Below are 10378 nucleotides of genomic sequence, written 5' to 3' on the forward strand. Positions count from 1 at the left end.
TGCAATATTATGCAACGTACGTTCAATCTGCTATTCCGAGTCCATAAACTAGTACTTCCCCTTCCTCATAGAGGGCGTTTTGCTCGATCTGGACCATCCAGCGGGCTCCAGAGCCGCACGTACGGCCGTTGACAAGCGCTTTTCGGGCGCTTGAATCCGGTGGTCGTCCGAATGCTTGGCGAACTGCGTCGGATAGAGTCCCAGGCTGACGTCCATCGTTGTCATGGTCTTCAGAATTGCTTAATACTCTTCGTTGAAGCTGCTCACTGCCAGGAAAGTAGCAATCTCCACAGTCTTCGCACCAGAATGCAAATGCTTGGAGGCCCACTTCCTAACACACGCGTTCAAACTTGCATTTGAATTTTCTGTGTTTCCTCCCAAGCACCGGTACGATTACTCGTCCTCCGAAAGAAAAAAAAACTGGTGCGTGAAAAAGGCCGATTTCAGGCAGGTGCACTTTTTTGTTCAACAGCGACTAACAAACATTTCCGTTCCGTACTCGGAAAAACCGTTCAGGGGTGGATTCTAAACACTTTTATGGAGCCAAAAATGCAATTTAAAAAAATCGATTTTTTGAACCAAAAGATAGTAAACCTCCCCTTAACGACAGAGAGTAGCACAGTTTGAATAGAGTTGTCAGTGCTAACAGACAAGCAACACTACGTAAAATAACCATAGAAATCAATGTGGGATCTACGACGAACGTGTCCGGTAGGACAGTGTAGCGGAATTTCGCGTTTAATGGGCTATGGCAACAGACGACCGACGCAAGTCCCTTTGCTAACAGCACGACATCGCCTGCAGCGCCTCTCCTGTAGTCGTGACCATATCGGTTGGACCCTAGAAGACTGGAAAACCATGGCCTGGTCAGAAGAGTCCAGGTTTCAGTTGGTAAGAGCTTATGGCAGGGTTCGAGGGCGCCGCAGATCGCACGAAGTCATAGACCCAAGTTGTCAACAAGGCACTGTGCAAGGCGTTGGTGACTCGTAATAGTGTCGGCTATGTTTACATGGAATGGACTGAGTCCTCCGGTCCAGCTGAACCAACTGAATCGGCCACTGACGGGAAACGGTTAAGTTCGGCTACTTGGAGACAATTTGCAACCATTCATGGATTTAATGTTCCTAAACAACAATTTCATGTCACCGGGCCACAATTGTTGGAGATTAGTTTGAAGAACATTTTGGACAATTCGCGTATGATTTGGTCGCCCAAATCGCCCGACATGAATCCCATAGAATATTTATTGGGTATAATCGAGAGTTCAGTTCATGCACAAAATCTTGCTCTGGCAACACTTTCGGCATTATAGACAGCATGTCTCAGTATTTCTGCAGGAGACTTCCAACAACTTGTTGAGTCCATCCCACGTTGAGTTGCTGTACCACGCCGCGCGAAGCGAGGTCCAACGCGGTATTAGGAGTTATCCCATGACTTTTGTCACCTCAGCGTATACTACCTACAGAACAGTTTTTATTAATTATCCATTTTAAGCAGGTATAGAGCGTCTTCAAATATTAAGTTCTTATAAGAAGCTGTTTACGTGAGAGGTTTTGAACAATGCGGCGTGCTATCATATATCTAGATATGCACGATGAGTTCATACGATTTCTGTCTGCAGCTGACTTGACTGGTACTACATTAAGTGATCAAGTATTAAATCAAGTCGGCCTATAAGCTGAGACTTTGACGGATCAAGATTATGACGGAGGTACCAACGTGTCTGGGAAGTTTTGTAGCGTACAATCCAGAATAAACAGCTCCAAGCGCTAACGACTTACGTGCGTTATGCAGCACATAAACTAAACCTAGCTATCGGGAAGACTTGCAGCTTGCCTAGAATTCGCAATGTGATAAGACTTGAAGGTAGAGTTACCAACTTCGCGCGGGAGTCAGCAAAACGGTTGGATCTTACGAAACGAGCTATCCTTGAACCCAACCAAAGGCGAAAATTGTTACAAAGTCTAGTGATACAAGCCGGGATGAAAGGCCAGATGCACTCCTTCAATTTAAAGAGCTCTTTGAGTTTATTACAGTTCCTTGAAGACTTGGACAGACCTTCCCCGTCATCAGAAAGTGCAAGTCTTCTGGCTTCTATTTAACGATCAGACTTTCTCTTACCTTTGATGGTAACCACCGCCGTATTTGAAATTACTGTTTCGCTTTCGTGGCAACTTCAAGTTGTTGCATTAGATCTTAATCTTTGCTATGAGATGGTAGACAGTGTAATAAGGACACTGGAAAGGTACAGAGAAACTGAATATCAAGAAATTTTCGAAGAGGCGTACTGTAGGATCTTAGGACATCCCAGTGCAGGCACGCGGAACAGCCGGACTTTCAAGTAGCCGCTCAAATATTGAAGCGCCTTATGCTAAGGAATACTACAGGTAGAATAAACCTTCAATACATATACATATTTTTTGCTGAATACAGCATTTTTCTTTTCTGTTGTGTTCTTTCGAGATCGAGATTAATGTCGTATTTGGTTTCAGACTGAATGCATTCCTTCTTTTCATCGATTTTGTGTTGGGACAGTTAAGGAGTCGATTTTCGACAGCAGACCACTCTTCAATTCTCGACCTGTTGACCTTTGTACCATGTGCCACCTTAAGAACAGAAAATCCGGACTCAGTAGTGGCAGCTGCACGTGTTTACAGCAGCGAGTTGCCTCGTCCTCTCATATTACCTGGAGAAATACCCGTCTGGAAAGAGCTTTGGAGAGACAGAGAACATCTCCCCCAAACAGCAGTAGAGGTGCATCAATATACAAATGTGTTTTTCCCAAATATAAAAGTTCTTTTAACAATTCTCGCTACATTACCAGTATCCACTTATATTGGGGAGCACAGTTTCTCTTCGGTTAAACTAAGAAAATTGCACCTTTGTACGACAAAGATGGAAAACAGATTGAACGGTTTGGCTGCCATATATAATCTCGGAGATCTATCTGGCAGCTACAACCTATGTAAGTCATTGAAGAATTTCTCCAAAAGTTACCCGTGGACAATTGCTATGCGTTAAATGAGCAAAATAAAGTTTTGTGTGCTTTTTTTTTTAGTGTTTTCCTCGGCAAAGGCTACTCTCAGCCGGGTCAAGCCCCTTCCAAACCAAAATTGATGATATCCCTTTTTTCTTGGTCTCAACATATTGTTGATTGATCCAGGCCTGTCAGGAGTCGACTAGCAGAGCTCAACAGCTCGGCGCCTAGGAAGTGAGTGCTCGCAGTAAAATCGAGCGGCCAATGTCATTATATAGAGCAAATAAGTGCAAACTGTGTGCTGTCTTCAGAGGAATGGCCATGTGTTAGATTCGTCTTAGCCTTAGGCCGGTGTTACACTATCAAATTTCTTTGACAAATATATTTGAGATGGTGTAATACGGCTCTTTTGATCAATGTTGCCTTTTGTCAAATTTATTTGATCAAATCTAACGCCTCATCTTAAATTTGATCAAAGAAGGTGTTCGTCATCCTTTCACTGCAAGCGGCTGGCATGTATAAACTGTGAACCCATTGTGTGTTGTTTACATGGAGCGGAGAATCACACTCTAAATGTAAGGTAAGTCGTATTTCGGATTTTACTGTGGCATTATAAATGTGGAAAGGCGTTATATCATCTGGGTCATCTGGGATGAAATAAAATGTTTTTCCTTTTTCAGGCAGGAAGATGGGAATCCACATTCTTTCTTCAAGGCAGATTAGAATAGTCCGTGCCGACAAATGTGTATAAGTCAAACCAGTAAAAATGTAACGCAAGTTCATTGTCACCGCTGATGTTTATTTGTCCAGCGAAAAGTAAATTACAGAATTGCTGTTGTTCGTTAAGGATAGAAAATTAACACAATACGATTCGCTGATGAAGCGGCAGTGGTAGCTGATAGTGAACAGGAATTGAGTTTTGTGCCAAATACAACGGAACATGTGCCATCTGTAGGTTAAGGCACGCAAGAAAGCGTCACAGGCGGACATTCTACTTTGTAGAGGACTAAATGATTCAGCTGGGAAAGAGAAACTTGGTAGCTACGTGTAAGGGGTAGATGCAAGGACATGGCCAAAATGTCTTTTATAAGAATAAATACAGCTAACATCCAAGAATGTAAAAATCGTGCCCGGTTTCGAATGTATTAAAATGAGCCTGAAATACGTAAAGAAATTCGCGAAGCGTAAAGGACCTGGCAAGCACGAGGATATGTTCGTGATCAGTTCCTTTTGAACTTACACGTATCCTGTCACAATTCATTAGTGGCCGGCTTGAGTGGCCGCGTTGTTCTAGGCGCTACAGTCTGGAGCCGGGCGACCGATACGGTCGCAGGTTCGAAACTTGCCTCGCGCATGGAAGTGTGTGATGTCCTTAGGTTAGTTAGGTTTAAGTAGTTCGAAGTTCTATGGCACTGATGACCTCAGAAGTTAAGTCCCATAGTGCTCAGAGCCATTTAAACCATTTTTATTATTATCTATTAACATTAACAGGAGTCGAGATGTTAGTTTAGTTACATTTCATATTCTCGTTGAAAAAATCACTGTCCCGTTTAGTGACTGAACTATGCAACTAACAGCATTAAAAATAATAAATTTTCGGTTGATATTATGCGGTTCTTCTGTTAATGTTCTATTTCTTTGTGGTACTCAGCGGTTTTCTTCTTTCTAAACAACATACTGTTTCCCACCATGGCTGCATTTCGTGTTTAGTAATATATGTATGACCAAAGGCCACTGAATGTAAAATTTCAAAATGGCTTCAAATGGCTCTGAGCACTATGGGACTCAACATCTTAGGTCATAAGTCCCCTAGAACTTAGAACTACTTAAACCTAACTAACCTAAGGACATCACACACATCCATGCCGGAGGCAGGATTCGAACCTGCGACCGTAGCAGTCCCGCGGTTCCAGACTGCAGCGCCAGAACCGCACGGCCACCGCGGCCGGCTGTAAAATTTCAAGCGAGCACATTTTTCACTGCCGTCTCTCCCAATTAACTGCTGCTGTTTATAATCTCAATACATCATATTAACTGTTATCTGTGAAGGTAAGCTACAACGTAAGGGTATAAGGTGCGAGAGAAACGAAGAGCTTAACCAAACAATTGATTTATGGTCTCTTGATAAAGAGAATTGTTGTTTTCAATACTTTCGTGCAGTAAAACGTTTACCAAAGTACTAACTTCAGTTGTAGATATGTTATGTTAACCGGGGACCTAGAAACGACGGAGAGGCTCCCTCCACGACGAAACCTCGACACAAATCCGCCGGGCGGATTCGTGCCGGGGACCGGCGCTCCTTCCCGCCCGGAAAGCTGTGCGTTAGATCGCACGACCAACTGGCCGGGCTAGTTGTAAATATAGTTTTGCTTGCTTTGTATGAAAATATTTTTGTTGTGACGCAAGAGAACACCGAAAAATCACTGCGCATTTGGCAGTCCGTCGCCTCCCATCCCGCCCTCCCGGCCTACCGCACCAGCATCCTCACAGCCTCCGCAGGCCGCATTGCTTCCAAAGCAGACAACACAGCAAACACGTGGAGCCGGACACAGCTGCGATTGGTTCACGCCTGGCCACTACCACTCGGCTGTCTGAAACGTGTCTCACAACGTAATTTTAATCGAAGGATGCTCATTCCTTTACATACATATCAGGCATCCGCACTTTTAATATTTTTTGTCAAATTCTGCTTAGTTTGAAAGATCAATTATCTTTATTATTACATTTTTTTATATGATTGAGGTAGTTTTTGGAAGAAGCAGTAATAGGGAGCTACCTGTTCAGCTTCTAAACGTTTGTGAGTGGCCTGAGCTGGATATGGCATATCTGAAGAAACTTATGAACTCTTTGCTACTTCGAATGGAGACCATTGTCAAGACTAGAGGTGGTGCTGCATATCTCCTGAGGGACGCTATTTTTTTGTCCGTTGCTCAGGCCCAGAAACGGTACATTTCCGTGTTGCAAGTAATATTGATGTTGTGGGGTTCCTCTTATTTCAGTCTTCATTTATTTGCCCTTTTTCACATTTTGTCTGAACGCTGCATTTGAGATGAATAAGCCACTATTTCGTCCACTTACACAGATCGCTACAGCGAGGATTTGAGAGACAATACCCAAGGCTGGCAAGGAGAAAGCGAGGCTGGTCACGCCATACTGTATGTCATTTTAGATACAGTCCTGGGGTGGGAAATCGAACGAGGCGTGAAAGCGTATTTATCCTTGCGGTCGCAGATGTCGGGGAACACCCGACGTATAGGCGCCAAACACTACTTTTCCTGTATAAACTACAGGGCCTATCAAAAAGAATCATCCAATTACGTAAGTCTATATTTCTGAAACTAATAAACGTATACAATGAATTTTGTTTTTTCATGAACGGTAACTCAAAAAGTTTTTTTTTTCGTACCTTTTCATAGGTGTTCGATATGCCCCCCTTGGAGTGTACCTCTCATGTTGTACAACCTAATGCGGTCGTTCCGTAGCCAATATTCTCAGGTTATGACGGCTCAACTTTCCATTTAAGTAGAATGTCGCCTCGTCGCTAAAGACTAAGCGTGGAAGAAAACTGTCATCCTCCATCTTGCCAAGAACGAAATTACAGAACTCAACACTTTGTAGTTCGTCATCTTCACGAAGAGATTGCAGTAACTGAATTTTTATGGTGTCATGTGTAAATGTCGACGCAACATACGCCAGACGGACATCAAGGGCATGTTGAACTGTCGAACTGTAAGGCGAACGGATTTCTGCGGACTCCTTGTGAAACGACGGCCGGTGTGGCCGTGCGGTTCTAGGCGCTTCAGTCTGGAACCGCGTGACCGCTACGGTCGCTGGTTCGAATCCTGTCTCGGGCATGGATGTGTGTGATGTCCTTAGGTTAGTTAGGTTTAAGTAGTTCTCAGTTCTAGGGGACTGATGACCACAGATGTTAAGTCCCATACTGCTTAGAGCCATTTGATTTTGAAGCCTTGTGAAACTATGGCAAATGCGTTCGACGTCTGTGTCAGACACTCAGGGACGGCGTGGCGATTTGCCTTTACACAAACTACCTGTTTCTCGGAATTGTTTGTTCCAACGTCTAGTGATCTGTGCTGTGGGAGGATCCGCACCATACCTAGTACGAAAGTCACGCTGAACAGTTATTACTGACCCGCACTGCGCAAAACGTGGAACACAAAACGCTTTCTGTTGTCCCGACGCCTTTTTTACCAGAACTGAAGTGGGAGCACACTGCTGCTACCTAGGGGGAACCATGTAAAACTCTACAGTTGGCTCTTTCCAACAGTACGTTAATCACGCACATATCTCAAATAATAAAATAGTTATGATTTTTACAAATCGGACGATTCTTTTTGATACATCCTGTATTATTTATTAGAATCCACTTTTAACATAATAAATGCTAGGGCAGTCTAATAGACTTTAAAGCTTCTTTACTGCTATTATACCACGCAGTAACGTGATTGTAACAGGAAACAAATCGTGGTGAATATGCTACCGAAAAAGTACGAAGGCTTCCGATGTCGTGCGAAGTTCTGTAATCATTGCTCTTGCGGGCAAAATAAGTTAGTCGGCGTTAGGATGTAACACTGATCATATCTCCCTGTTAACCATGCTTTCGATGTTGTTTTCAGTATTGTTTGAAGTTAAGTGTTCAAACTGAGTAATTGCGTGATTCTTGAAGTTTTCCCGGCATAATGAGAATTCAATGAGGTTTCGGGCTTGCAAGATGGATGACATAGTATTGTGAATTATTTTACGGCGTTTATCAATAAACGCACCATTTCAGAACATTATTTAATATAGATTTCCTACCAACACATCCATTGCCACATAACTACATTTTTTACTGCTCCGAACGTTTCCAATGAGTATCAGACATCAGCGACAGCACTGCACACAACAGGTAGGAGGAAACCCTACGCGTCGATTCGCTAAGGTAATCGAAGTAAGGTTCATGTTTACCTTTGCAATCTCAGGCGATCAGGAAGACCACTTTTACTGTACATCTCCTGTCAGCATCAACGGACTCGTAGCTATTTCGAAAAAGATATATGGAGGTTTAGCACAGGAGGAGATCTCGAAATGTGTCTTACATAGATGGTCTGTATGTTTGGCTGCCCACAATGAGTGTCTACAATACATGATCATCTGATATCCTCTGATGCATACTTTGCAGTTTCCATACGAGATCATATCGACGCAACATTTTGAGAAACGTGGGTAGGTCGAACGCACCAACAGTATGCTAAGGCTACAGACTGCGTCGTTGATATGCACAGATGTGGTTCGGCATTCAGATGTCTGTAGTTTATCTATTGTGGGTAGTTAAATTATAATATGGCGTCAGTCATGTTCATTCTTTACAAAATCAGTAAATTATCCTTGTTTTTATTTTCAAGCATACGGTTCCTAACAAATAAATAATTTTGCATACAAGAAGTTCTACGGGTAGTACTAGACGTGGGAATAATAATATTTCGGGTCAATTCAAAGCACACTGGTGAACTTATGAAAATCACAAGCAACTGAAAAAACTGAACACTTTTAAGTTTTGATACAATCGTTAGTATTTACGGTCATATTTTAGTCACCGAAACAGTTAAATATTATCACCAAATACACGCAACCAGCAGCCATTTTTATGTACGCATGTGAGTTGCGCTAATTTTAAACCACAGTGCTTCCGGAATTAACATTAACCTGGAGCTCCCTACACTACCTTATAACAGCGTGCTATCTCCCTCTGCCCCTAATATTTTATCTTCTTCCAGGAAAACTTATTTCCAGGATTAAGAGAAGATGTGTGCTGGATAAACTAAGGCGAGCGCAAACACGAAGTAGCCGAAGAAGAGATGATTGTACAGTTTTCATTACTTTATTCTCAAAGGAAAGATGCGACCAGATGCATTTGGCTTAATTGTTTGCTTCGAGTTCATTCCAATGTTTTGCATTTACAGCATTACATAAATTGAGATACAAAGTAGTATTAAATCCTACAAAGCAGTATTAATTAACAAAATTTTACTATGGTCGTCACACTGTTATTCCAGACTTTAAGAAGGGTCGCAGGAAAGATGCCCGCAATTACTTAACTGCTTTCAGTTTATTTCACAACTACAGAACAAATTTTGAGTTTATGTGTGATGACTTTGTTGCAAACGAGCGAGGCTACACAGTCGTTAGCACGCAATCGAGAGGAACGGTGTTATAATCCCCGTCGGCCATCCAGAGAAAGGCGAATGTCGAGATAGCTTCCCTTCAGAATACTACACTAATCTCTTTTCTTAGGCTCGAACTTATGTTCTGTCTACAATGAACTCGATGACGACGGGACACATCTTCCTTTTCACTGTTGGAGACCGAACAATTCCTCTGTAAGAATCGACACAGAATCGGATTTTGCATGCACCGATCGCGTTATATGTAGCTTGCATCGCTTGCTCACAATATCCAGAAATCTATATCTAGCTGATCCCAAACGGATGCTGTATCTCTTGATTTTAATAAAGGCTTCGATAGAGTTCCACAACGTCACCTACTAAAATAAACTCATACTTGGGGAATATCTGTATAGTAGTAACATCTGCAAAGAGATTTTCTAGCAAAGTGAATTAAGCTTTAGACGCTATTCATCGCCATGTTCGTCAGGAAATGGCTACCATTATCTGATGCTGTGCTGGCATATTGAGTGATGCTGTACTGATATGAAACAGGTGACCTTAGGGTAAAGAGCTACAAACTGACACAAATTACTAGAGATTATATTGATATATGCGGCTGATGCACCTGGATAGCCTCCCGTATTAGCACGACGCTTCCAGGAATAGTGCAACTGCCTAGTATCGAATCCGCCTGGCAGATTAACGACGACGGCTGGTGTGCTGGCCAGCCCGGACCTGATTTTTAGACGGTTTTCCACAGTCGATTAGGTGAGTACGGGGCTGGTGTTTACGTCCCGCCACAGTTACATGATTAGCAGACATTTGGAAAACACTCCCATGGATAACAGTACACGCAGACAATTAGGGTACAAAAGTTCCATCCGTGGGGTTTCCGGTACTAACTATGCCGACCCCGTGTAAGTACAGGATAGAGGCAAAAGAAAAAGAAGGTACAGTATTGATATCTGCTATGGAGGACCGTTACTAAATCACTGATCTCGTTGAAAAGTGAACAACTCGATATTTTCACCTGTAGCCTTTTAAATTCGAGATTCTGCTTCCTTCAGCCATATAGGCCCTGTGTCGTAGGGTGTAGCCTCCTGTGGTAGTCCAGTTAAAGTTAAGCTCACCGGTTTCTGTGGTGATTTTATTTCACAAGGGAAACTCCACTTCGAACCCCCCCCCCCCTCCATCGTCAGGTAGTTGTAACATGGCCCAGTGGATAGCCCGTCAAAAA

Source organism: Schistocerca piceifrons, chromosome X, assembly GCF_021461385.2.
Source record: "Schistocerca piceifrons isolate TAMUIC-IGC-003096 chromosome X, iqSchPice1.1, whole genome shotgun sequence".
Lineage (NCBI taxonomy): Eukaryota > Metazoa > Arthropoda > Insecta > Orthoptera > Acrididae > Schistocerca > Schistocerca piceifrons.